General features: G+C 56.4%; 1 protein-coding gene across 4 annotated transcripts in view; it reads left to right on the top strand.

Moving 5' to 3' along the window:
- RAI1 (retinoic acid induced 1) overlaps positions 1-26,939 on the top strand; it is a 118,586-nt gene that overhangs the window by 23,579 nt on the left and 68,068 nt on the right. The window contains exons 1-2 of one of the 4 annotated variants that reach the window (XM_019715717.2): positions 15,184-15,307; positions 15,907-16,030. The exons of 1 other annotated variant lie outside the window; for it this stretch is intronic. The gene's annotated coding sequence lies outside the window, so the exon portion shown is untranslated. Of the gene's footprint in view, positions 1-15,183; positions 15,308-15,644; positions 15,798-15,906; positions 16,031-26,939 lie in introns of those variants that run through there. 2 more of the 4 variants (XM_074319792.1, XM_019715716.2) reach the window with 2 other exon arrangements.

Here is a 26,939-nt window from a genome sequence, read left to right as displayed (position 1 = left end):
TGGCCCAGAATCCGAAATCCAGGTGCCTGCTCTCAACTGCATGTTTGTGTTGTGTAAGAGGCTCTGCCTCACGCCCCCCAGGGCCCATCAGGCCCCCTCCACACACACTGTGAGCTGGAGGAGGAGAGGGGTGTGACCCCCATGCCCCCTAGTACCCAGGGCAGGAGGCGCTTGGGAGGCTTTGTTGAAGGAATGAATGAATAGCACCCACCTTGAGGGCCCGGGGGAATTAAAGGATAACACGCACCTAGAAGGGCCCAACTTGGGTCATACTCAGCTCCAACACACACTTGCTAATCACCTACAGGGAGCCAGCACACAGGGACACAATGACAGGAAAGCTGGAGAAGGCCTGAAGTGGGGACATAGGGCCAGAGCAATGGCCAAGGGTCTAAAAAATCAGGTCCCTGTCCTGGACGGGGCACCAGTTAACTGACTGGGGCCCATCCTCTTTCTGCGCTCAAATGCTTAAGTCCACGTGGAAACACCCAGAATATTCCAGCTTTATGACTTCCGGGGTGTGGAGTTGAAACCTGCGCTGGAAGGCCCCTGCTGTTCCCATTGCAGGTATAAAGGGAACGCTTTATCTTAGAGTTCTCTGGGGGGCCTTTCCTACCCTGAGGTGCAGAGTGGGCGGGAGCATCCCATTTTACGGGTGGGAAGACTGAGTCCCAGTGAACAAAAGGGACTTACATCAAGAGAGGAGCCCATAGTCTCGGGTTCTTCCCACATGCTCCTGGGGTAACCTGGAACCATTACTGTAGTGACCGTGACCACTTATGGAGGCACTGCTGTGTGTGTGCCAGCCCCTTGCTCTCCTAGGAGGAGGACAGGTCCATGTTCCAGCGGAGGAGGTGGCAGAGGAGTGAGTGACAGCCTGGGTGAGAGGCAGAGCTGGGAGCTGACTGGAGCTCTCGGAGCTCGCTGCTGTGTAGTTTGTTGTGCCCCGTGTGGCAGTTCTGGGCAGGGTCCTCTCAGTCTCTCCTGTTTTGGTTTCTCCCACACACTCAGAAGTCCCCTTCCACGCCCCCAGGAGCCCACTGCCCTGACTTCCTTCTTACCACCCATCCCTCCGAGGCCCTGCCCACCTCCTGGCCTCAGCTCTGGTTACCACTGTTCCATGTGCCTGTAAGCTGACCCTCCCTGTGGCTGCCCCAACATGCAGGCCACTGTGGGGTGTTCCAGTCCCAGGCTGGAGCAGTTGCCAGGCACTCCCTGGCTGCCCCCCAAGGTCTCCTTTCTGCACAGCCTTTGGTCTGCCCCCCGTGCTCTTCCAGGCCTCTGGCCTCCCTCTGGCCCTGACCTCCCTCCTCTGGGCCGGCCGTGGCCTTCACGCCTGACCTGGAACCTGATGGGCCTTGGGAAGGTAGGGCCGCTACCTGGGCCCCACGCCCCCTAATACCAGGTCCAAAGTGATGTGTGTGAGGGCATTTGTCTAGGTAGAGGGCCTGGAGCTTTGCTTCAGATCTTAAGGGGCCCACAGATAAGAGTCTCGTGCCTGAGGCTTGCACCTGTGTGGGGGCAGCTATCAGGAGTGGGAAACCTGCTTGTCATGGAGCCAGAGAGAATGAGAGAGCCCAGAGCGGGCGCTTCCAAGAGCCGGTATTTCAGGAGGAAGTCCTCTTCACGCACACTCATGCCTAGATGCCAGCCCACTGTGGCGGGACAGACACACGGACACACCCACACACCCCTGCCACGTGTGGTCACATTCATAGACACGCTCCCTTCTCACACCCTCCAAAACCTGTCTCTCACACACGTGCCCTCCACAGCCAGCCGGCTCTTGGCCATGTGACCACGTACACCGTCGCTTCGGGGCTCTGAGGACACAAGTACATGCAGACACATGTTCGCAGGCACTTGGGCTTTGCATAGACCCACTGGTCAGAGGTGGTGGTCGCAGCGGGGTGACTCAGAAGCCAGCCTTTCAGGAAAAACAGCCACGGACTCCTGGGAAACCTGTCCCGTGAACACGTGCATGCATGTACGCACACGCACGCATGCACACAGCCACAGCCAGAGGTTCACTCCCCGCTGTTGCTGTGGGGATCGTTCCTCCTTTTTTCAGTGGTGTCTCATCTCCCAGCCCCAGAGATAACGTCTGTCCAGAGGCCCTTTTCACAGCCTGGACCCTGGCTCTGTGAGTCAGAGGTCCCGGGTGCTCCCCACCGTTGGGAAATGCTGTGCAGGCCGGCCTCAGTGCAGGGAATTGGGACTTCCAGGGGCAGGCCTCGCTGGCTCTCTGTCAGGGATGGTGGCTGGCCTGGGCCTATGTCTCAGCCCCCTGCCCCCTGTCCCCTGTGCCTACCAAGGACTTGCCCCCTCCTCATTTCAAAGGTGAGGAAACTGAGACGAGGAAGTGGGCAGAGGCTGCTTCAAGGACACCTAGGGCACACCCCACCTCCCTTCCCTGCCTCATTGGAGACTCATGCATCCTGTAGGAGGGGACCTTCAGGGTTGTTTTCTCGAGGCTGACAGAGGGCAAGGGTCTTGCCCAGGGTCACATAGCAAGTCCATGGCACAGTCTGACCAGACACTTCCTCCAGAACGCTCCTGGTGAGGGGCTCACGTGTGCATGAGGGGGTGCTGAGGGGGAACAGGTGGGGGAGAGGAGGCAGGGCCAGGTTTGCCTCCAGCCTCCCCTCTCGCCTCCCCTGTTCCCTTCTCTCTCTCCCCCAGGCTTGTTTGGAGAATGACTCACAGGAATGCAGCACGATCCTGATGGCTGAGAATGAAGTACCAGAAAACCTCTCCAGGGTGGGGAGGCAGGACTGAGCCATGGGGCTAGACAGGCTGGTGATGGGGAGCCCTGTGTGCAGGTAGGGAGACTGAGGCCCTAGAACTCCAGACACTGCCCACTGTGGAGCCCTCCTTCACCAGTGTGAACACGCACGCATGCACACTCATACACACACACGCACAGGCCCAACTGCAGTGGTCGCCTGGCCTCCAGCCCTGTTGCCTTCTCCTGGCCCTATGTCCCCACTGCAGGCCTTCTCCAGTTTTCCTGTCATTGTGTCCCTGTGTGCTGGCTCCCTGTAGGTGGTTAGCAAGTGTGTGCTGGCGCTGAGCAGGACCCAAGTGGGGCTCTTCTAGGTGCACTGTTATCCTTTAATTCCCCCGGGCCCTCATTCAGTCCTTCAACAAAGCTTCCCAAGGGCCTCCTGCCCTGGGTACTATGGGGGCATGGGGGTCACACCCCTCTCCTCCCCCAGCTCGTAGGTTGTGTGTAGGGGGCCTGGATGGGCTCCGGGGGACAGTGAGGCAGAGCCTCTTAGAAGACAGAAAGATGAAGTTGAGAGCAGACACAGGGCACATCTGCTGCAAGGTGTGACTGAGAGCTTGTGAGCCTGGGGAGGTGTGGGGACAGAGTCCCAGAGAGCAGTTACCATGCTCTCGGCCTCACGTGGAGGCGTGCTGGCTCGGGTGGTGGATGGCGGTCAGCTGTGACCAGTTAGCCAATTGGCCACTGATATAACTGCCGCAGCTGCGCCGGTTGGTGAGTCGGTCCGTTGGCAGGCAGAGAAGCGGACAGCAGGTTGTAGGTCGTGTGGCTCCAGCCTCCAGGGAGAATATAGTGGTGTGACTCCCCTACCTATGGCTCCATGGGTGTTCCTTTTTGGCCTCGCCATGTCCTGCGTTCTTACGTGGGCAGCTGGAGCTGAGACCCTGCATGACACCCTGCATGACAGGAGGAAAGATGGGTGGGAGATGAGGCTCAGGTCAGTCAGGGAGCAGCCATAGGGGAGGACTCATGTCTCTCCTGCAGGGAAGCCATCCTTCCGGGGCCACTTGTGGGGCATCTCTGAGGAGTGACAAGGCATTCAGCTCTCAGGGCCTCCCAGCCTCGTGCCTGTGGAGGGCCCGCCTGGCAGAGGCAGCCCCAGGTCTGGTCCCAGCGCCCCCTGGGGCTAGCCGCAGTGCCTGCTGATGGCTGTCACGCCAGTGTGCAGCGCTGGGTGACCAGATCTGTGTTTTCAAGAGAAGCAGGAATTCGGATTTTTATGTGAACTCTCCTGACTCAATTAACAAAAGGCAGTGTGGTTTAAACCTCACATGTCTATAGGCGAAGGGCCGAAGGGCTGCCAGTTCACAAGGTCTGCTCTGTGAGTGCTTGGGTTTTGCATTTGCTCCTTTTAAGTTGCTTATATTATTGGAAACAGCCCAAATAAGTAACTGAGTTGCAACTCCATGCCAGGTGCAAACAAGATATCAAGTGATGGAGCATTTTAGTGGAGGAGAAGATAGTAGACAGAAAGATATGTCAGGTGATAAGTGCTATGAAGAAAAATAAAGCAGGGCTACAGAAATAGAGTGGTGGGGAAAGCTAAGCAGACATGCAGGAGAAATGCGTGTTAGGTAGAAGGAACAGCAGCCAGTGCAAAGGCCCTGAGGCAGGACTGTGTTTGATGTGTTTGAGGAGCCAAGAGTAGTCCAGCGTGGCTGGAGCAGAGGGAGCTTTGCAGAGAGGAGGAGGAGATCAGGCCCAAAGTAGCCGGGGTCAGATTGCATAGGGGATTGTATGCCGTGGTATAAATTTGATTTTAACTCTTGTGTGAGGTGGGAGCCACGGAGGGTTCTGAGGGAGGGAGGGCTATGACCTGACCTGGGTTTTCGCAGGCTCCCTCCTGCTGCCTTAAGGACTAAAGGGGGCAAGGGTGGGCTCAGAGAGCCTGGGAATTGGCAACTGCCCTGGTCCATAAAGACAGTAGATGAGTGGCTGACGGGCTGTGGTGTGGGGAGGGGAGGGCGTGACCGCTGATAGTAGGGGGTATCCTCTGCGGGGAGGCAAATGTTCTGAAATCAGACAGTGGTGATAGTTGCACAGCTCGGATTATACCCAAACTGCTTTATAGGGGTGAATTGTATCTTGATAAAAAAAATTTAGAGCACACCAGGATTTTTAAACAAAATGGATATGCACAGAAAAGATTGGAGGGAAATAGTAACTGTCACAGGGGGAGGGGACCCTGGATTCCTTTTATTATTTGTACGTTTAGATACTTTCTAACCTTCTCTCTAAAAATCAATGCTTTGTGACATGGGGAAGGGGTGGGCAGGGAACTGATTTGGAGGGGCTGCCCACTCACTCTAGCCCGTCAAGCTCTGCCTGTCTGCTGGGCTTTCGCGTGGCAGGTTTGGAGCAGCAACACTGGCTCTGGCCCCCAGCACTGACCTGCTGGAATTCCATTCCTGCTCACGTGGCCTTGGTCGAGTTACAGGGCCAGAGATCCCAGCGGTCCTCGCTTTCTGGTGTCTCAGCTGCCTGCATGACGTCCCCACCCAGAGACCACCTTTGGGCCTTCAGCCACCCGCTGCTCATCACCTCCCAGGCAGCTTGCTCATTCCATTTCTGGGCAGCTCTGTCTGTTAGCAAGCTCTTCCTTATATGGAGGTGAAATCTGTCTTCCTGTTGCTTCTACCCCTCCTCGGCTCCCTCTCTGAGCCCCAGTTTCTGGGTCTGTAGCATGGGGCTCCTGGGCCCCTCTCTGCTCCAACCCCCACTTGGCTTTGGGAGGTTGGGAAGGGACTCAGGGACTAAGAGTGCAGAGCTAGTGTCTGTGCTCATCCGGCTCTGGGGACAAAGCGTCGGTGGGCCTTTGCCCCAGCAACACAACCAAGTAGGATTTCCAAATTAAACATTCAGACCATCACCATGAAGTTGCAATTTGATACTTATCCCAGAGATTGAAAACTCAGATCTCTCCGTCGGCCAGGAGGGAATAATAACCATGGCAGCTAACATTTATCGAGGGCTCACGATGTAGCAAAGCCCACAGTGACTTTCTCATACTAATTTCCATCGATCCTTAACACAACTCAGGCCCTGTTATTCTCCCACTTTAAAGGTGAAAAAAACTGAGACTCAGAAACATAACGTGAAGCAGTTGAGTGTGACTCTCTTGTCAACACAGTTTGGGAGTGGTGTGGACTATATAAGAAAGCTGACACATGCAAGCTCTCCAGCACAGAATGTACGGACACAGGATCGGAAGGACATACTAACGGTGGTTGGCTGGACTTGGCTTTGGCCCTGGCAGTTTGTTGAATGAAGCACCCTTATACCTACTCTTATGGCTGCCTCGTATTAGGTGTTGGGTTTGGGAGGATTCTCCTGGTCTCAGTCTGTGAGCTTTTTGCTAAGTTTAGGGAGTGAGATATTACGTCACTTAGAGGTCTGCTGTCCAGGCTACATCACATACCATCCTCCCCTCCCCACCCTGCATGAGGTAAGCAGAAGCATTATCCCTGTTTTCAGCTGTGGAAACTGGGCCCAGACAGGGTGTGGAGCTGGGGACACATAGCCGGGTGCCACAGAGCTGGCCTTGCACTGAGGGTGGGCAGGGGCAGCACCTTTCTTGGTTTGGGGGGTATGGGGAGGATAGGAACCATGACTTCATCCCCCAGTAACTCTCCTGGAGAACCCAGGTGGATGTCTAAAGCCAGGGGTTTGCTTCTTTCACACATGCTCTGGGCCGGACTGCTCTGAGCTGAGCCCTAGGCATAGCATAACAGGTGAGTGAGAAGAGCTCCTGGAGAAGCTCCCAAGGCAGGGCAAGGGTTCAGGCTGGCCCTGAAGTCACTCAGGCCTTGTGTCTCTCTTCTCTCTCAGCCTCAGTTTCCATATCTCTAAAATGGGCCAAGCACACTCACCTCAAAGGATTGCTGGGAGGATTCCACAGGGAGAGCTTGGTAGAGTTAGCACCATCTTTATATGCCGCCCCCATGCCTCGTGGTACAGTCACCTGGGTCCCTCCAGGGAATTTTGGGGTGAAGCCAAACCAGGAGGAGAAGTAGAAGAACAACAGTCTCCTCCTCCTCCCCCGCCTCCCTTCTTCCCCTCTCTTTGCCCGCCTCCCCCTCCTCTTGCACTCAAGTGGTAAAAATTCACACAGCACAACGAGTGTCCCTCCTACCCCTAACCCTCCTTTTTGACCAGCAGTTTCTTCTCCATCCTTCTAGAGGCAATCCCTGCAAATTCAGGTACCCCTGAAAAGAGCTTTCTCTTGGAATGTTCCCTGGGGGTTCGAGGACTTTCCTGCCCCAGAAGAAGCTGAGCCCCAGGTCTCTGCCATCCCAGGGACTGGGCCTCCCTTAGCAGGGAGGGAGCTGGCCAATCCAGCCCAGATCCAGCTAGGAGCTGCGGTTCTCAAGACCTCAAGGGCCCTTACCTGGCTAGGGCTGAGGGTTAGGGGCCAGGAGACGCCCTGGCCAGCATTCTTGGTGCCACCAAGCTGAGGGAGGGCAGAGGCCTGAGGAGCTCTGAGCTGAGCTGGGAAGGGGGTGGACGGGTCATTTGAGGAGTGGTTGAGCCACCCAGAGATGCCCCGGAGCTCTGCCCACCACCCTGACCCCACGGGCACCTGGGGTCAGGGAGCAAATGACGTGTGGAGGCAGGTAACTACTATCCAGGTGTGTGTGCGGGCTCGTGTGTGCACTTACCCCACGGAGCCTGTGCGTGTCCTCATGTGTGCATGTGTCACATTTACATGTGTGCACGTCCCTGTTGACATCTGTCTGTGCTATTAGTGCACGGGTGTGTCTCTGATCTTGTGAGTATGCGCACACACAGATGGTGTGCCACGCAGTTCCACCTGGGGGAGTGTGTGTGTCTACGCGTGTCCTGACGGCCCAGATCTGCTGTGACGTGGAGCCTCTCTGTAAAGCTGGGGCTTCTGCAGCCACCCTGAGTTTGGGGGAGGGAATAATGCTCTCGTGGGGTTGCCTTCCTGGGCAGACAGAGGACACCTCGAGCCCAGGGAAGGGCCTGAGGGTTCTGCAGCCTCTCAGGAGAGAAAAAGGGGGCAGGATGTCATCATTCCGGTTCTCAGGCACCTGGGGAACCGCTGGGCCTGGGTTCAAGGGACTGTGTGGCTTGGTGAGAAGGGGCAGGGTATGGACAGTCTGTTTGCTTGCGTGCGTGCCTGTGTGGCCCAGGCCTCTGCATGTGTGACTGTGGGGTTTCGGGCTGGGCCTGTGGGTCTGACTATGGGTGTGGGTCTCCCTGACTTGGGGTGAACGTGTGCATCCGGCCTCCTGCTCGGGGGCACTGGACTCTTTTCAGGGAAAGTGCCAGTGGCCTGGGGCCCTCCTGGGTCACTGCATAGCTCATGTGCGGGGTTGATGGTGTTTCTTACCTTTGGGCCGGGATGGCTCTGAGCTTCCCATGTGGGCCCTGGTGGCCTGGTGGAACGTGTCCACGGGATGATCATCATAGTGTGCTTCTGCCAGCACTGGGGTTCAGCCTCAAGCTGGGGCTCGGGCCAGATGTTTGTGTGTAGCTAGGAACTATGGCTGGCAGAGGGCAGGGGTCCATCTGCATTGGCACAGAGGTCTGGGTAGGCCTTAGCCACACCACTGCTCTGAGCCCCTGGGCGGCTTCCTGGCCAAGAGTGTGGCTTTGAGCCCTGGGCTGCACCTCAAGAGGTAGGGACACAGGCTAAGAAGGTGCCTGTGGGCCCTGCTGGGCGCCACCCAGGCTCATGGCCCCATGAACTGCTTCCCTGGCTCTGACAGGAGCCCAGCCAGGCCAGATATGCTGGAGTGGGTGACCTTGGTCACAGCCGGGACCAAGGGGTAACCTCTGGACCCAGGACCCAGCCAGAGAAAGCAGAGCAGGGGCATTTTCTCCCCACGCTGAGGCGCTCCCCGGGTGCCCCTCTCCTGGGGCCACCCCTCCCCTCTCCATGTCATTGTGCCATTCCTTTTTCCCTTTTCCCTTCATTCGTTCCTTTTCTCTCCTAGAATGTCCCCATTCTTCTCCTAGCTCTCATCCTCCTCCCTTCTCCCTCCCCTGTCCTTCCTCCCGACTTCTGTCTGTCTTCCCTTCCAGCTGTCCAACCCTCTTCTTTTCCCCATTAATCCCCACCCCCAGCGCTGCCTCCTCCAAGTTGAGGGACACAAGCTCAGCATCTTCTGGTGCACTCAAAGGCTGAGAAAGAAAGGGGAATGCAGTGTGTGTGGGGGGGCGGGGGGACTTGGGGCTCACTAGCCTGGATAGGCCAGGACGGGAGGCTGCAGGAGTGAGGGGTGAGAGGTTACAGAGAGGCGGAGCTTCCTCCACTGGAGCTCCACCCAGAGAAGAGGGTCCTAGGGGGTGGGTCTGCCCTGTCGGCCGGAGTCTGAAGCTGTATGACCGCATCTGCTAGTCTCTCACAGTCTAGTGAAGAAGGATGGACAGACAGATGGCAGAGAAAGCCACAGACAGCAGAGATCAAAGGTTGTGCAGATCAAAGGCAGGTGGAAAGGGAACTGGTTTCAGTCACAGGCAGAACCCAGCCCAGCCCCTTCCCAGGGCAGAGATTATGTTGTGCCCCCCAACTTCCCACCCCCTGGGCAGGAGAGGTGGATGGTGCCACGCAGCCTTTGTCCTGCCCTGACTCTGGCCAGAACCTAAAGAAGATCCCAGATCTTCCTCTGAGCTCTACTGCCATCCCTGGGATGTGGGGTGGGGTGGGGGTTGGGGAGGTGGGGGGATGGGGGATACGCCAAGTGTCTGAAAAATGTGAAAACTTAAGGGAACGTGGATATTTATAACCCTGACGCCTCCCCACCCCCCCAGCTAAAACGTCACGTTCTTTGCTGTCAAAGAAACATTTTCTCTAGTGTTTTGCTCTCAGTGGTGGCCCAGCTCTCAGGAAGTGCTGAGCATTAGAGGGTTTGGTGGGGGAGAAAAAGGAACAGGGCTGGGATTGCTTAGTGACCATGCCAGCCCATGAGGGCAGGTGTTGTCTGTTTTGTTCACTGTTGTCTCCCTGGTGCCCCTGACGAGCCTGACACTTGATGGGTGCTCCATAAACACAGCCCAGAGGAGAGATTCGTGGAGCGAAGATTCATGGAGTGGATTCTCTTTTTGGTCTGGGAGAACAGGAGCCATGAGGGAAGGAAGGCAAGGGAAGGCAAAGAGGGCCCTCGGCCACTGACCTGGACCGTCATGTTCATAGAAAGGGGAAACTGAGGCTTGGAGTGGGAAAGTGACTTGGCAGGTCACCCGGTGCTGACCCAGGCAGGGCACTGCTCCAGGTACATCCACTAAAAATGGAGCCTATTCAGCAGCTTACAGATTGGCATGAAGGTCATTACCTGTCAGAGGGGGTAGGGTGGTTCTGTCCTGAGGATTTGCCTGTTCACCAGCCCACCAACCTCACATGACTGGCTGATCCTGCAGCTCCATCCTTCCAGTTGCTCAGGCCAAATGCATCAGCTAATCCTGTTAGCCCTGCCTCCAAAATAAATCCAGAATCTGATGTGTTCTCAACTCTCCACGGTCCCCCGCACTGGCCAGGCCCTGTCATTGCCTTCCTGGACTCATGCAGGAGCCGTCTTAATGGTCTTCTTGCTCCTGCCATAGCCCCATGTCTGCTTTCTTCACAGCAGCCAGGAGGATACTCTGGGACCTCAGGGAGATCACATCCTTTCTGTGCTCAAAACACTGGAGAGATTCCCCATCTCACTCCTTATAAAAGCCAAAGACCTTACAAAGATTTGTCGTCTCTCTGTCCTCATCTCTTTCCACTCACCCCGCTATTCTCTGTGCTCCAGCCACACCAGCTTCTGCCATCCTTTGAAAATCCCCACCCTGCTCCTGCCTCAGGGCCTTTGCACTTGTTCTCTCTGCCTGCACAGCTTCCCCCCGTTAGCTGCAAGCCTCACTACCTTAGTCTTTCAAGTCTGTTCTCAAATATTTTCAAGTGTGAGTTCCCTGACCACACAATATGAAAACACAGCCCTCCCCTAGGTGCTCCCAGCCCCCTTCCCTGGCTTGATTTACTTATTTTTTACAGCACTGCCCCACCTAAATGTAACATACTACATAATTTACTCATTCTATTTCTTGTCTGTATTAGGACTAGAAAGATCCAAAGCTTTGTCCCATTCCAGGCTCTGAATCCTCACACTTAGAACAGTGCCTGGGACACAGCATAGGTGCTCAGTATGTATTTGCCAAACAAATGGATGAATATTTCTGCTATACTCAAGTTGTGTGACCTTGAGCTAGGCAGTTTTCTGGACCTCAGTGACCCAGTCTCTGAAATAGAGAGGGTGACTGATCTGAGGGAAAGAGAGAGACTAGAAATCACTGGCTGACTACTCCATTAACGTGTGGAGTAGATGTTGAAATCTGCCGGGCTACCTCTGACCCCAAGCCTTCATACTTGCAGATCACGGGCCTGACTCAGTCCTCTCCCTGAAGAGACATGGCGCCCAAGGCCAGGAGGACCTGGGGGTTCACAAACCAGTGCTGGGCTTGAATGCAACTTCTGGGTCTCAGTAGCACTGAGTTGTCTCTATGTGGAGTCCAGCCCCTCCCTTTTCTGCCTTTTGTGCCCACCTGGGTGGCCTCTGGCTAACCCGTCCCTGGTGGTCTGTCAGTGAGCCCAACATCTGGCAGCCCTGCTGATCTCTTTCCCTGCACTCCTAAGTCCCTTCCTGGGGTCCCCTCCCTGGCTCCTGTTTATTATTTAACCCTGGAATGGCATTTGGACACACACACACTTTGCAGGAAAGCAGCTATGCAGATAGTGCTAGGCAAACAAAAGGGTGACCTGTGCAGGCCCAGGCTGTCCTGAGTACAGCTATACCACACCAGGAAAGATCAGGCCCCTTGAGCCCTGTGAATACCCCCAGTACCTCCCACCAGCCAAGCGAGGGGTTCCCGTCTCCCCACTTAGGCTGGGACAGGACTTATGTGGCAGGTGGTAGAGTCAGACCCCTGTCCAGAGCAGGGAGCTTGCCAACCAGGCAGCCTCTCCTGCTGGTCATTCCCTCAGTATTTGTGGAGTACCTACTGTGTGCTGCGTACTGCCATTGTGATCCCTTGAACTCTTGCTAATAGGGTCTGATAGAACGAGCAAGGATTTGGGGGCCATGCAGACCTAAGTAGGTTTGAATATTGACATCACTTCATTCATTTGCTTGCTATTCATTCACTTCCCATATCGAGCACCTGCTCTGTGCCAGACAGAAGTGAGCCAGATCTCTCTGGAAACTTATAGTCCGGTAGGGATCAGATTGTCTTGCTGTGTGTTCTTGACAGTCCTTTGATGGCTCTGAGTTTCTCCTTTCAGAGATGGGCAGGTCCCTGCTTTGGGGGCTGTCCTGATAACCCTCTGTGATAACACCTGTAGAAGGGCCCCAGCCAGGTAGGGAATTTACTTCCACCTTTGGCAGATGTGAATCTGGACCCCTTACCAAACTGCCTCCAGCGACAACAGAGACCCCTGGAACAGATGAAGGGCTCTGTCTCCTTTAGGGTAAGCCATACCACCACCATCTCACTCCTCTAAACCCCTAGGACATGTCTGGAAACCAGAATCCATGAAGAGCACCCACTGAGTGACCTCTGATGAGTCAGGTGACAGGTCCTTGCCCTGGTATTCTCCATCCCCACCCATCCCCTTGTTCTCCAAAGGGGCTATTAGTTCAAAGAAGAGAAAGCCCTGAGCTGGTTCAGGTTCACAGAAGGAGGGCTTGTGTCAGCCTCGTTCACTCACTCACTCACTCACTCATTGATTCATTCAATAAATGCTTATTGAATGTGTGCTAGGCACCATTCTAGGTACAGAGGATACACCAATAAGCAAACAGACAAAAATAAATACAAAGTACACAAGTCAGTGACTGATATAGTACATTAGAAGGTGGGGAGAGCATTCCCGGGAGTGCGGAGGTAAGAGTGTGCCTGGTAAATTCCAAGGACAGTGGTGAGTAAGGGCGGAGCATGAGCTCAGATTGGTGGGGCCTGATTGTGTGCCATCTCCTCAGCTACTGGGAGGACTTTTTCCTTCTGATCACTCTGAAACCAGGGAGGGAAGGGGAGTTTGTCCCTGTACCCCAGGGAAAGGGGGCACACACTACTATCCTCATTATCCCACCTTCCAGTCTTGACCTTATGGGTGGCTGTATGGAGGAGATGGTTGAGTCAGGATGTGACAGGGACAGCAGAAGCTGAGGGTCAGGTGGCACTGTGACAAGGGTTGTGGGTCAGTCTGTGGCTAGGTTGGTGGTCCCAGCAGGTATTTGGGCTTTTTTGTCTAACGGTGCACACAGTGGGCCTCTCCTGGCTCACCCAACAGCTTCAGGACGGAGGGACCCTGGTTCCCAGGCCAGATACTTGAAGGTAGAGACTAAGCAACCTGCATTTTACAAATGGAGAACTCAGATCCCAGAGAGCTGGGCTGCCGAGGGCCTGATGGCAGGGAGTGGATGCCTGTAGTTGGCCTTTATTTTTGCAGCATCCTTACCAGGTGAGTCAGGCGTGAGCCCCGAAGGCACGTTTTGGGTCTATTTCTGGGAGAGAGGCCTGATCCTCATCCCTGGGTGGCCATACTCAGGAGTCTGAATGGTCCAGGCCTGGCAGTAAGATGTTGATTCCTAGGCAGAGGGAACAGCATGTGCAAAGGCTCTGGGCACTTGGGTTGATTAGGTCTGGGCTAGATCCCAGGAATCTGTTAGTTTCCCAGGTGACAAGTACCAATGGTAGGTTTGGGACTGAGTATTCAGGCCACTGGGGGAGCCACCAGGCCCTGCACAGCCTTCAGCAGAGGACCTGGAGACACAGCAATCCTTCCATGAAACTCCTTACTTGCCCTACCCTAGTCCAGAGGGGGCTGGGCTGAGAGAGGCATCAAGCAGTGGCGTGTAGATGCAGTGCCTGTCACTTGCCTCTTTAAACAGCTACTAGGCCTCAGTGAGGGCAAGGAGCTATGGGAAAAAGGCTACTCCCCACACCCCACCTGGCTGGACGCATGGAAACCTTGGTCGGGACGGGGTGGGGAGTGGGGGATGGGGAGAAGGGGTCCGGTGATCACTGAACAGCAAAAAACCCAAGTGGGATAGAGATCGTGGGGTGCGCCTTCCCTCTTTCCCTTACCAAAACAGAGGGGTCTGAGTGGGGTAGCATAGGTTGGGGTTGAGGAGAGTGAAGCAGACTAACGAGCAGGAGAAAGTGGAGAGCACCGGGTGTGACACGTCGGTGTGGTCCCTGGCTTAATAATCGATAATCCAGTGGACCGACGATAGGTCGGACACGTGTCTGGAGAGAAAGGTGGGTGGGTTGATGGAGAGACCGACGGATGAATGAATGAATGGCTGCGTGGGCGGCGAGCAGCCTAGAGAGGGGCGGGCCAGCAGAGCGCTCAATCACAGCCCTGTGGCGCGGCGCCCGCCTGCTGCGCTCAATACCGCCCCCCCCCTGCGGCCCCGCCCGGGGCACGTAATTCCGTGCCCCCAGGGCTCTGGAGCTGCTGCTGTTTGCGGCTCGGGACTGGGGTGAGGAGGGGCCGCGCCAGCACCACGGGGCTCCACGCGCCAACCTTTAGTGCACCGGCTGAGCCACCCCTCGGCCGCGGGGGCAACCTCGAGGTGCGGATCCGCCTCGAGGCCTCGGGCCCCGCTCTTCTTTGTCTCGGCTTAGTCCTCCGCTGTTTCTCCACCACGACCTGCCCCTTCAGGCAGCCCTCGCCTCCAGCTTCCGGGCTGCTCCCGGATCTCCGAGTGTCAGTTCCCGCTGCCCCCAGCCCTTAGGCGGCTCCCCCGACCCAGCAGCGTTCTCCAAACCCAGTGCCTCTAGGACCGCGGCGCCGGCAATTGCCAGGATCTCCAAGCTGCGTCTCCGGTGCGGAGAGAGGGGACATGGGATGAAGGTCCCCCCTTCGTCTCCGCCTTCTGTCCCCCGCCCCTTCTCTGCCACTACTCGCCGCGCTGCGCCTGACCCCAGTGCAGCCTGTTCGCGCCTTAAGCGGCTCCTCTGCAGCGATGTGATCCCCGACGCCACGCGGGCCACCCCTTCACCCCGCCCGCCCGGCTTCAGACCCACACGCAGAACACAGCCCCACGCAGCCACACACAAGACCGCCCGCAGACATCATAGCCTCTCGCCGACCCACAGCCCTGCACAGGCGCAACTGCCCCCTCCACGCGCAGACCCACAGCCCCAGCAACCGCAATCCCGCTCGCAAACAAGCCCACACGGATACACAACATGCTTCATACACACTCGGGCCCACGCAGACACAATCCCCCCACAGAACCTCACAGACACAGCCTCGCACAGGCGCAGTCCCACCCACGCAGTCACACAAGCCCCCTATAAACAATCGCGCACACACACGACCCCACACAGACACCGCATCACTCAGTCCCTCGGAGACCCAGAGACACATTCACAGCTCGCAGCCATTCACAGCTCGCAGCCAGACCCGCACACCCCGTGACATTCACACGTAGGACAAACCAGAAATATACAGCCACACTGATACACACACGGACCTAAACGCGCCACCAAGAGCTCACCCATCGACTCGTAAGTCACTGGAAAAATATTAAAGCGTTCTCTCCCTCCCCTTCTATCTCCGACACACACGCGCGCGCACACACACATACACAGAAACGGAGACACTCACACACACCCCCACCGCCCCAGTCCCTAAGCGCTTCGGAGCCTCCCAGCGCGTGACCCCGAGCCCCCGCGGCGGGGGCCGCGGGGGCCTGTCCCTGGAGCCCCCTCCTCCCGCTGGCGTCCGGAGCTCAACACTCCTTCCCTCCTCTACTCCCTCCCTGCCCCCTCCTCCGCCTCCCCTCCCCTCCCCCGCGTCTGGGGCGCGGGCTGCGCGCAGTCAAGCCCCCTCGTCGCGCGCCCCTCCCCGCGCGCGCCCAGCGCCCGCATCGCGCTTGCCGAGTGGATGCGGCCACGGGGCGGTCTCTAATTACCTCCTGTCCCCCGGCGGCCGGTGAATAATGGCTACTGAGGGCGCTCGCAGGGGCTGCTGAGAAGGAAACGCGGGGCGCGAGAGGTGCGGCGCGCGCGGGAGCGCGAAGGAGAAAGGAGCGAGCCGGGGGCTGCAGCGAGTGGCGGGCGAAGAGAAAGGAATCGTGCGAGCGCTCACATTTTTTTCTCCCAAGGATCTCATCTGGCCGCCGCGTTCTGGAAGAGGCGCGCGCTCGAGGAGGAGAGAGACCGCGCGGGGAAAGGGAGACGGCAAGACGCGCGGCGCCGGCGCTGGGGAGACACAGGAGGAGCCCGCAGGTATTGTTGGTGGCAGAGCTTTGTGTCTTTGGGGGGCTGTTCGGAGCGCGAGGGCTCCTGGAGCCCCCAGCCCGCCGCCGCGCTCAGACCTGCTCCAAACCCGGGGCTGCCGGCGGGGGTCGCCGCCTACCGCCGGCACCCCTCCCGCGCGCTGCGATCTTGGCTGGAGTTGCAGATTTGCATGCTTTGGGGGTTTTCCACGCTGGTTGAGGGAATCGGTCTCAGGAGAAGGAATTTCTTTCTTTCCTTTTTTTTTTTTTGGCCTTAATTTGGTTGTGCTGGGGATCCCCCCCCCCTCCCCTTTCCTCCACGGTCTTGGCGACGGTGGTACTGGCGGAAGGCAGGGGGCTGAGATGGCGGAGCTAGCAGCCGCGGATGGGGAGGTGAGACGCCGGAGGAAGGAGTTTTGCTCAAGTTCGCAATCTGCGTCCTGGAGCGGTCAGGCGGGGGAGGGCCGTTTGCGCCCCCTGTCCTGCTCCGGCTAATCGGTGGGAAACTTCCCGAGAGCGCAGCCTCCCCGGGGACTCGGCGCCCCCGACGCCTCCGGACGCTTCCCCCGGCTGCGGCTGCCCCTCCTTGCCTCCCGCGAGCGCTTAAGGTCGCGCTCTCCCCACCCCCGCCTTCCTCCCTCCCCCGGCGGCTTCCGGATCTGGACAGAGCTGGAGGAGCAGCTTCAAACACTTCCCCTGGAGACCCTTCCCCACTCCCCGCTTCAGAGCCTGCGGGATAGCCCCGCTGCCTTGCACCCCCGCCTCACGCGCGCAAGAGTGGCCAGCCTGACAATGAAATCTCGCGCTTCTGCTGTCGGGGTGGGGGGTGGTCGTACAGCTCGTTCTCTCCTGGGGCTACTGACCCGGCGCCGGGGGAGGGGGAGGGGCTTGTTTGGGTTAGAAACGTTGACGTCGGATGGCGCCTGAGGGGAGGGGCGGGGGCGAGGTAGGATGCGCGAGGGAGGCTCGAGGATTCGGTTCTCGGCCGCGGGTGGTGGATTTTAGCCCCTCTTGGGCTTGGTGATTGGCTGGTGACTTCAGGCACGTTGGAGGGGCCCCCAACTCAGCCTCCTTCCCCAACTCGGCCTCCTCCCCTCAAGTACAATGCGGGCTTCAGAGGTGATGCCGAGGGTGGGGCGCGCGTGTGTGTGTGTGTGTGTGTGTGTGTGTGTGTGTGTGAGTGTGTGTGTGACGAAGTGTTTGCCTCCTGCGATCCACAGCAGACGCTGCTCTGGTGACCCGGAGATCCGGACGCCTTGCTCCCTCCCTCAAGGGCTGGGGGAAGGGAAAAAGGGGGGAGGGGAGTGGTGGGAACTTCTTTAACCACCGGGGCCATGGGAAGGGAGTGCTAGGCCAGAGAATTTCTGGGGATCGCAATCCTGAGGGGGGTTCAACTCAAAGTGGGGGCCACGAGGTCAAAGGCTTCTCCGCACTCAAAGGGCCCAGATCCTTTTGCTCCTTTGTGGGGAATGTGGAACGGGTGAAGGGTTAGTTGGAACGGGAGTGGGACTGGAGAAGAATCAATGAAAATCTGCCTTAATTGGATTGCCAGGCGAGCAGCCGAAGGGTTAAAGGGGACTCCTCCCTTTCTTTTCCTGGGGTAGGAAAAGAAAAAGCCAGGCCCAGGGACCTCACTCTGGAAACCCAGGCAGGTGAAGGAAATTCTTCCTATTTAAAGGGAGGCACCTGGGGGGGAGGGGCGGTGGCAGACAGTTTTCAAGCCGTTCTGTGACTTGGTCCGGGAATAGAAAGAGTTAACCCTCCCCAGAAATCTGTCAGCCCCCTCACTTCAGGAACTGGGAGTCGGACCCTTTGACGTGCTAACTGCCTGTGGTTGGCTGACGGGAGCTCGCAAATTCCTTGCCCTGTGCTCCTTTCGTGGTCGCCGCAGCCAGACAGGACTTGGCTAGGTGGTGCCTCGTTCAGGGACCTTAGGGGAGGCTGAAATAAGAGCCCAGAGAGAGTGTTGCAGCCAGGTAGCGGCTTTGTGGCCCTGAGGGAAAAGGGGTTATTTGCCAGAGCCGCTGGAACTGAAAGTGGAATCCCCGTGGGGGTGGGGTTCTTCAGCACTTGCCCCATTCCCCATCTCCAGTGGAGGCTTGGTGGTTAAGGGTGAGTTTCTGACCCATAAACTGGACTGATACCCCAGGAGCTGAGGGCAAACGTGGGTGAGGCCCCTCGGGGGCAGGACCCACCAACAGGATTGATTTCTTTCTCACTGGGGGGGGCTCCGTTATGGCACAAACCCCTTGGTGTGGAGTTATTTGAGGGGCTGTCTTTTCCCCACCCACCCTACAGTTCCGTTTTCCTGCAGGTGAGAACCATTCCCTGCAGATCTTAAAGCACCAGGGCCAGGCACACGATGTGCCCTCAGCTTTGGCTGGACAAATGCAAGAGTGAATGAATCAGTGATGAATGAATGAATAAATGAATGAAAGGGGAAAGTTTCTCAATTGGAGGCATGTAGTCATTTAAAAAAACAGCTTTTTGTTATATGTGTCTTAAAATATGGTTCATAGAAAATCTGAAAAATAAAAAAAAGGTTACTGACAGTCTTAATGAACTATGACAACATTAATATTTTGATGTCGTCCTTTGCAGTTTTTGTTGGCTTGGTGGTTGGTTGGTTTTTTAAAAGCTTTGTCGTCATTCTCTGTATTCAGTGTATATCCTGCTTTCTCTGTTGGCGCTGGTGGGAGCCTTTTCCTGTTTTGTAACCAGCTCTTCATAAACACCACGGTTAATGTCTTTAGATTTTTCCAATCTGGTGGATGTACCGTCAATTACTTCATAGACCCCTTTTGTTCAACGTTCTGTGTGCTCCTGATGAATGGGGTAGTGGATATATTTTGTGTAGAAAGCTTTTTTTTTTTTTTTAATGTTTAAGATGATTTCCTGAAAATGATTCTGCTGATGCCAAAGGCTCCGACATGCCTGCAGTGAAAGAAATGGGCTTCTCATTTTTCTCTGAGAAGTGGTACACTGTTCTTCCTTCCAGCACAATCTAGAACCTTCTATCAGAACCAAAAAGAGCGTTAGTGATGAATCACCTGTCTGACCCCTCTCCTTTGACAGAAGAGAAAAATGGGAGCCCAGAGATGGGAAGTGAGTCCCAAGGTCACACAGTAGTTGCTGGGACATGCAGCAGTCCAGAAAGGGCTACTGATATACCATTTTGGTTCCTGCACCTGGGAACAGTCTCTAGGGGTCCTTTAGGCTGACCTTGCCCATTTTTCAGGTGGAGGCACTGAGAGCCCAAGAGAGAAGCACCCAGCGCGCCCTGGTTTCACCAGCTGGTGTACCAGACAGGCCTCTAAATCTTTCGTGTCACACACGCTGGCTGTGTCCATGGGATCTGGGATCACCCAAGAGGACCCAAAGCAGGTGCAGTGAGAAAGGTGGTCCTGCAGATGTCAGAGGACCTAGTGGTCGTGCCCCTACCCCGTGCCTCAATTTGTTTGTCCAAAAAGCTAGCAATGGGTCTGTTCAGAAGCTGAGGGCAGGTGTTGGCACAGATATTCACCAGGAGGCCCCCTGGAGAGGAAGGGGAAAGAGAGAAGGAAAGAAGAGAGATAGAAAAGAATGGAAAGGGAGACAGTGGGAGAGAAAGGAAAGGATTAGGAAAGGGAGGGAAGGTCAGGAAGGAAGGAAATGAAGAAAGAAAAGAGAAAGTCCCTCCCCCACCACACCCCAGCCTCATTGCACCCAGAAGAGAGGTTGGGGACATCACTCTAGTGTGTGTGTTAGTGATGGCTGGAAAGGCTGGAAATCTGGGGTCAGCTCTGTCAGGGATGAGGGAGACAGCTGTTTGGAGAGCTCGGCGGTCAGAAGGATCCAGACCAGGTGGGTGGCAGGGTGGCAAGACCTTGGTGGCATCTCTGTTCATACGTTTCCCCGTGGGGCAGGTGGCAGGGCACCTCCATGTTGCTGGGCCTTGCAGCAGCCAAGAAAGGGGGCTGGGGCCAGGGTGTTTGTAGGGGGCAAGGTGACTGTGGCTCCCATCTCAGGACAGGGACCTCCCTCCCACCCCGCCAGCACACCCACTGGCCTTGGAGGTTTAGAACAGCCGTCCTGTGCGTGGGTATTTGGAATTGTGTTCCTGTAGGCGCATTCACACCTTTGTGTGCGTGTCTGTGTGTCTGATCCTGTTTGTGTGCTTTGGGGGTTGATGTGCCTGTCAGCCTGGGTGTGTATGTGTGCCCATGTTTGTGTGCCTTGGATCCCGTTTGTATGTTTCTTAAGGGGTCTGTGTGCCTTTCAGCTTTGGCACTTGTGCGTGTATGCATGCCTGTGTGTGTGTGTCCCCAGCTGTGCGTCTCTGATCCCTCTTGTGCATTTTGGGGCGGGGGGGTGGGTGGGAAGCGTACCCCTGAGCTTGGGCACATGCCTGTGAGACTGTATGTGAGCAGACACTTTCCTCCTAATGGCCCCAAGAGGAATCCCGGCAGCAGGCTTTTGTGCTGCTTTCAAGGTTGCAGCTGGGTGGGTGAAGGGGGGGGAGGCGGCCTTCCACTTGGAGGGGTGGGTGGGGGGAGGCAAAAGGAAATCTTAAAAGACTATCTTTCCTCTGGTCTCCAAGGAGATCAGCCTGTGAAATGATCCGCACGTTAATTAAAAACGATTATATCCTGATTGAGCCATTCCTACTCACATCCCACAGCCGGGGAGAGGCTGAGACCAGAAGATGCAGAATGGGGCAGGGTCCAGCTGCAGGGCACAGCCAGCCCAAGCCCCAGCCCTTGAAGGGGGCGAGGTGTTGGGGATATGTGCTGAGGCAGATTTCAGCTACTTCTTTGAATTTTAAAGACACCCTCCCCCTCCTGCAGTGGTGCTCTCTGAGGTCCCAGGAGCTGGGTGGCAGCCACCAGCCCCGTGGATCCCCATTCATAGGCTGGGCACCAGACCTGTTGTTTGCACAGATTCTGCGAGTCAGTGTTTGTGGTTTCAATTTTACAGAGAAGTGACTTGCTTGAGGTCTGTTGGGAACCCAAGGCTGGACCTAGTCATCTGACCCCAAAGCCCAGGCCCTCTTCCTAACTCCCAGCTGCCCCCAGACTCACGATGAGGGGTCCTCCCTCTGCAGGACCCCTGGCGAGCTGGGGCGTGGAGGACAAGCCCTCATCCTCCAGAGTACCCCTGAGATTGTTCCTTTCTGAGGTCCAAGCTGCACAGGGGGCAGGGCCATGAAGCCCATTCATGTGGGGAGCCTGCCAACTCTCCAGCCTGGTGCAGCTCTGGTCTGACTCATGCCACCTTCGCCAGCCTGGGTAGGGCCTGCTGCTGCATCTTCCCACTGTCCCCCAAGCTGGCTGATGATTCGACATTAGACCAGCCACAGGTGCCCCTTGGGGCCTGCTGGTCACTGCATACACACACTCCAGGGTATATGCCACCAAGACCTTTCTGGAAAAAGTCTGGGACTGGTCACGCTCTGCCTTGCCTGGTTTTCTCACCCCTAGTCAGCCCTGGAAGGACTGCAGTGGTAGAAAAAGTAGTCAAAATAATAATGTAATAATAATAATAGTAAGCCAAGTGGCCTTTAATCTGTACCCCAGAGTCAAGTGTTGTTATGGTTCTTAAGAGAGTAAGCAGTCGAGTGAGCTCTTTCCCATCGGCATTTGTGGAGACCCAGCTGCCCTACCCTTGCCACTCACACGTTCACTAACAGCCCCGCGCCCGGCCCAGCTGCTCTGAGAGGAGACCAGCTTTAGGTTAGCCCCTTCCAGAAGCACGTGAGAGCTCTGGCCATGCGCAAGGGCTTTCCCCACCTCTTTGAGCCTCAGTTTCCCCTTTGTGAATGGGGAATCATAGCTTTTTCCTGACAGGACGGTCAGGAAAGTAAGGAAAACCAGGTCAAATTTGTTCAAGTGCCTGGCGGCATCCAGACGCACAGAGGGGCTCATTAAGGGTTCATCTGTGCACCTGTCCAGGGCACTTGTGTCTTGCCATGGCGGGGGGTGGGGGGACCCTTGGGTTTGCAGGCTTCTGGGGAGGGAGACACGTCATTGCTCCAGCACTTTCTAGGAGACAGTCTGTGGTTAAGGTGACTGTCATCTCAGTAGGAGCTAGAAGTTCATTGGTCTGCCCCCCTCCCCAAGCTGCATCAGTGAAGGTATTACATAGAATGACTGGGAAAGGGAGGGGTGTTGGTCCTGGACCAAGTCCCACATTCTTAGGGGGAATTTGACTAATGGTAGGGCTCTGGGTCCAGAAATGGTGTTATGAGGAATCAGAGGGGGCAGATGGGACAAGAAAAGTTAGCATCGCATGTTCCCAAGGGAGAATTGGGAGAGAGGCCGGCAGATGTTGGCTCATCCCTCAGAAAGCGCTTCGAGTTGAAGCAGACAGAGACCCTGCTTGCCCTTGTCATCCCTGCAAAGTACCACCCCCTGAGAGTACCTTGAGCCACATGGGATCTGCCTTCCTGCAAAATGACCCCCTTCTTGCCTTTCCGAGGCCCGAGGGTCACAGCACTGGAGACCCTGCTTAAAATGCAAACGTGTTACCTTGGAGGAGTGATCAAACTCATGTTTGCATAATGCACGGGCCACCAGCCTCTAGGCCCTGCAGGGCCAGCAGACAGTGCTAATGAGGGCTGGGGGCTTCCTGGCTCCCCTGGGGTGTGGCAGCTCAGCTCTGCCACGGTGGCATATGGGGTATCTGTCATCCACCTTCTCAGGAACCGTGATTCAGATGTTTACGTGACATTTGGTTGGTGGATGTTGTCACCTAATCCAGCATCCCACCTGTGGCCAGATTCAGACCCTGGGCCACCAGTTTGCAGCCTCCTGGCTTAATAGCTATTACCCATGTGTCACTATAACTGTCCCCTATGTCTGGCCTTGACCCTCGGTGTGCAGGCCCTGAGAACTGCATGGTGCCAACCTCACGCATGCCCCACACTGACCCCAGGCTTTCTTAGCCATCTCAGAGGTGAGGGTGTAGGAACAGGGGTGCCAGGACACGACTAGAACTGGTCAGCCTGACCCCTGCATGACGACGGAGTTCCCACAGCTGTTCCCGTTGATGGGGTGCAACAGGCAGGGGTGTCGGGGGGCATCTGATGCACACCTGTTTACAGGTCGAGTTTCGTTTCCTTCAGTAAGAGTAGTATTGAATAGTTCAGCGTTCAGCGTACGTTTGCCTCATGTCTGCCCCAGAGGAAGCATATCCAGGCCCTGCCCAGGAGTCTGCGGGCCTCCCAGAGGAGGGGCTTTGGGCCTCAAGTCTGGAAAGGGGAAACATTTGACTGCAGTAGGCAGCAGCTCACAGCGTGCCAGAAGGCCTGGAGGCATCAAAGGGCTAGGAGAGTTCCAGAAGGTCAGATGGTGGGTGGGAATGAAGGAGTCAGAGGCAGGAGGGGAGGCTGGGAGGGGTCTGGGGCCTTGAGTGCTGTGAAAGGACTTGTCCTGCAGGCAGTGGGAAAAGAAGGGCGCCCTTTGCAGGGCCACAGCTGGAGCGTAGCTGTGGGGCCAAGGAGGAGAGAAGCTGGATCAGACGCGGACCTGGTGGGGTCGCATGACCTTCGGCATGCCCCTTCTCCTCGGAGGGCCTCAGTTTCCTTCCTCAGAATTCTTGATTTCTCTGATTTCAGAGCAAGTCAGAGTTCCTGACTTCAGAAGTCCTGAATCCTCTGATGCTAACTGGTGGGCCCGGGACTGGACAAGACCTTCCTCCCGTATTCCTCCCTGCGGCTCCCTCCCTGCCAAGCTGGCCAGCTGTCTTGTGGGCCTGGGGCGCTGCTCCAGAGGGAAGTAGGGGCCTGGCCCAGCCCTGCAGCCTGTCACCAAGCCCTGGGAAGAATGACTAAGTCTCGGCTATGGAAGGAGGTGGTGGTCCTCCGGGACCAGTAATTAAAGCCCTGCAGATTGTAATTCCCTCAGAGAAGGCTTGGCTCAGAGAGAGAGAAATGCACCCGAGCCCGGGAGGAGGCAGGAAGAAGAGCTTGGGGGTCAGGGCAGTCTGGGAAGGGGCGGGGGGGCGGTGTGTGAAGAGAATGATGCCTGGAATCCTACTGCTCAGATCATGTTCTTGGCCAGGCCGCCTGGTGTAGGCCCTGAGCACTTGTTATTTCCAGTCTCCAACCCCACCCTGCTAGGGAAAGTTTCCTGCCATCCCCATTTTACAGGTGAAGAAAGTGAGGCTTGGAGAAGTCAAGCAACTCTGGTTTAAGATCCTATGGGCTGTTGTAAGAAACTCAGCTGGGGATGAACCCAGGGCCATGTGCCAGCATTGCCCTCTGTGCCAAGTATTCGTGAAGGGGCAGGTACAGCTTAAGCCCAAGGGAGGTGGCGTCCCAGGCAGGGCAGACCTTCCCAAACCCCTCATGACACTCCCCGTGTTTGGTGTCTTCCTTCTGGAGAGCGGGCAGTGAAGCTGGGATCATAGGTCACACTGGGGGTGGGGGAGAGTCGGCCACCAGCGCCTTCAGCTGATACTGTCCTTCACACACTCACCCACTGGGTGGTTCGAGGCAAGAGCCGCCCCTTTCTGTATACTTTCTCTCAGGTACAGGGCTCATTACCTTGGGGTTCCTGTAGCCCTGGCAGTGGGATTGGCCAAGGGGAGCACATCCTGACAGTGAGGGGAACTAACAGAATTCCCGCTCCTCCCTCCCTCCCTCTCTCCCTCGTTCATGTTCCTGGTACCTTCCCAGCTTATTCTCAAGGGGCTTCGTTCAGCTCCGCTTCTCTCCTCACATAACAGGTGGACTCTGTTACTGTCCCCATTTGACAGAAGAGCACACTGAGACCCAAGGAGGCCACTGCTGCCCGGCCATTTCCTCGCAAGTTAAAGCACGTTCTGCAGTTCTGCCGCCCAGGCTTTGCCCCTGCCCTCACCCCCCACCTCCCCTTCAGAGCTGCCCTTCTCTGTCCTCAGAGGAGGGCAGAGAGACTCGGGCCTGAGTCAGGCCAGAGGTTGTCTGCTGGCAACACCCTCAGATGGACACTGGCCAGCACAGGGTTTTAAAAATAACACCAGATTTCACATAAAAATCCTACATTTTGCTTTTCTTGAAGAGATTGGCAGGTCACAGTGGGCAGCCCCACGTGCCCACGGGGCACTGCAGGCAGAGCTGAGATGGGACTGCCACCTTCTGCTGGTTCTGTGCCCACTCAGTCAGGTGTGCGCCCTGCTCAGACCTGGGTTCTCATCCTGGCACCCCAGCTCGTGCTGGCCTTGGGCAGTTACAGCGCTGAAAATCATCTGTAAAGTTTCAGAACTGAGAAACTGATTCCAAAGGGGGTCTTGAAGGTGTTTTTCAGAAATTCTCCAGGCAGGAAAAAGGGAGAGGCGTGCTCCAGGTGGGGGCTGACAGCCGAGGGAAAGCTGAGCAGGTGTGAGGGCTCAGGGTGCATGGGGTTGATACCCAGTTCTCCTCGCCGGTGACAACGTGCTTGGAAAAGCCTGAACACTAACACTGATTGGACTCTGCTGGTTCCATACCCGGATCCAATCCTGGTAGAGTGCCATCCTGGGGGCTTCTTTGTCACTTTTAGTGGACGAGGCAGTGGAGGGCAGAGAGGGGAAGCGGCGTGCTCGGGGACCAGTGAGAGCAGGCCCCCAACGAGCAGCCCTAGCTTGACTCCCAGTCCAGTGCTCGTTCTGACCTGAGCTGCTGTAAACATTGGCTCTTAGGTGAGCTGCTTTTTCCTGTGCATTTAAGAAAATGCTCTTTTAGTTAATATGCGGGAGGGATTTCCATGTTCTCGTACATAACCTTTTGCTGAAGCGGCAACGTGCGATAAGAGGATCCCAGGAGAGCTGGTGTAATTTGGGATGTGAGGGGTGGAGAATACCAATGCAGAAGCCTCCAGAAAGCCCAGCTGCATCTGGGAGCGGGAGACCCAGGGCCCCTCGCTCCACCCCACGCGAGGCCTGGCCCCCAGCTGTCCCGTCCTGGGCCCCACGACCACATGTTCATTCAGATTCATGTGTGACTATTTGCCATTTTTCCCCCCTCACATTTTTGAGTGAAAATCTCAGTTCCTAGAGGAGAGAAATCTAGGTAGAAAGAAAAGAGGTCTCCTGGATAGAGACTAAGAGCAGGGGTGAGTGAGGGACAGGTGAGAGCCTCATTTCTAGGCAAGAGATGGCCAGTTGTGGGATGGCAAAGGGAGCCTGGCTGAGGGCAAATAGAAATGCATGTTCAAGGTCTATTCACACCTTCCCTTGTCCCCAAAGGATCATCAAAAAAGGGGGCTCAAGAGGTTCCAGTTACTTGAGGCGGGTTCTAAATTGGGAGGATTCATAAGTGGTAATTGTCCTCCCCTGGGAGCAGACGCCCCTGGGAATGGAGACGGATTTACAGCCCCTTTCCCCTCCTACCTGCCTGGAGGCTCTGAGAATTTGCATCCACCGCGGTATCAGGGCAGACCTGAGGCAAACCAGGGGCCACCTCCTCCCTCCCTGTGTGTGGGTTCAGGGCCTGGAAGGGTGTTACCTGCCTGCCTGTGTGTCTGCACCTCAGGTCCTTCTCGGACACAGAGGGCACGCGAGTGTGTGTGTGTGTAAGCCTGCGCGCACTGCTACCACCTACCCTCCACTCAGCTACTTCCAGGCCTCCTTCCTGCAGAGCAGCTGTCCCCTTTGCCTCTCCCACCTGCCAAGGGGCAAGGAGGAGAGCCTCTCCGTGTGGAATCTCAGTAAGACTGGGCTTTGTGACTTCGGAGAGCGGTGCCTGGCTGTGTGGACACAGGTTGCAAGGCTTCAGTTCCGCCCAGAGAGGAACTTTCTGTCATTTAGAAGTGACCCAGAAATGGCCTGTGCTGCTCCAGGAGGGAGAGAGCGCCTATCTTAGTGGATGTGCAAGCAGATGCCAGATGTGCACTTTCTTCTCTTTTTTGATCCCTTCTAAGCCCCAGGTCCTGGAGCCCTGAATTTCCCGTTGACACACGGCAGTGACTGAAGCTGCCTCG

This window comes from Rhinolophus sinicus, linkage group LG15 (assembly GCF_036562045.2).
Source record: "Rhinolophus sinicus isolate RSC01 linkage group LG15, ASM3656204v1, whole genome shotgun sequence".
In the NCBI taxonomy this organism is placed as follows: domain Eukaryota; kingdom Metazoa; phylum Chordata; class Mammalia; order Chiroptera; family Rhinolophidae; genus Rhinolophus; species Rhinolophus sinicus.
This window is presented reverse-complemented; position numbering and strand designations above follow the sequence as displayed.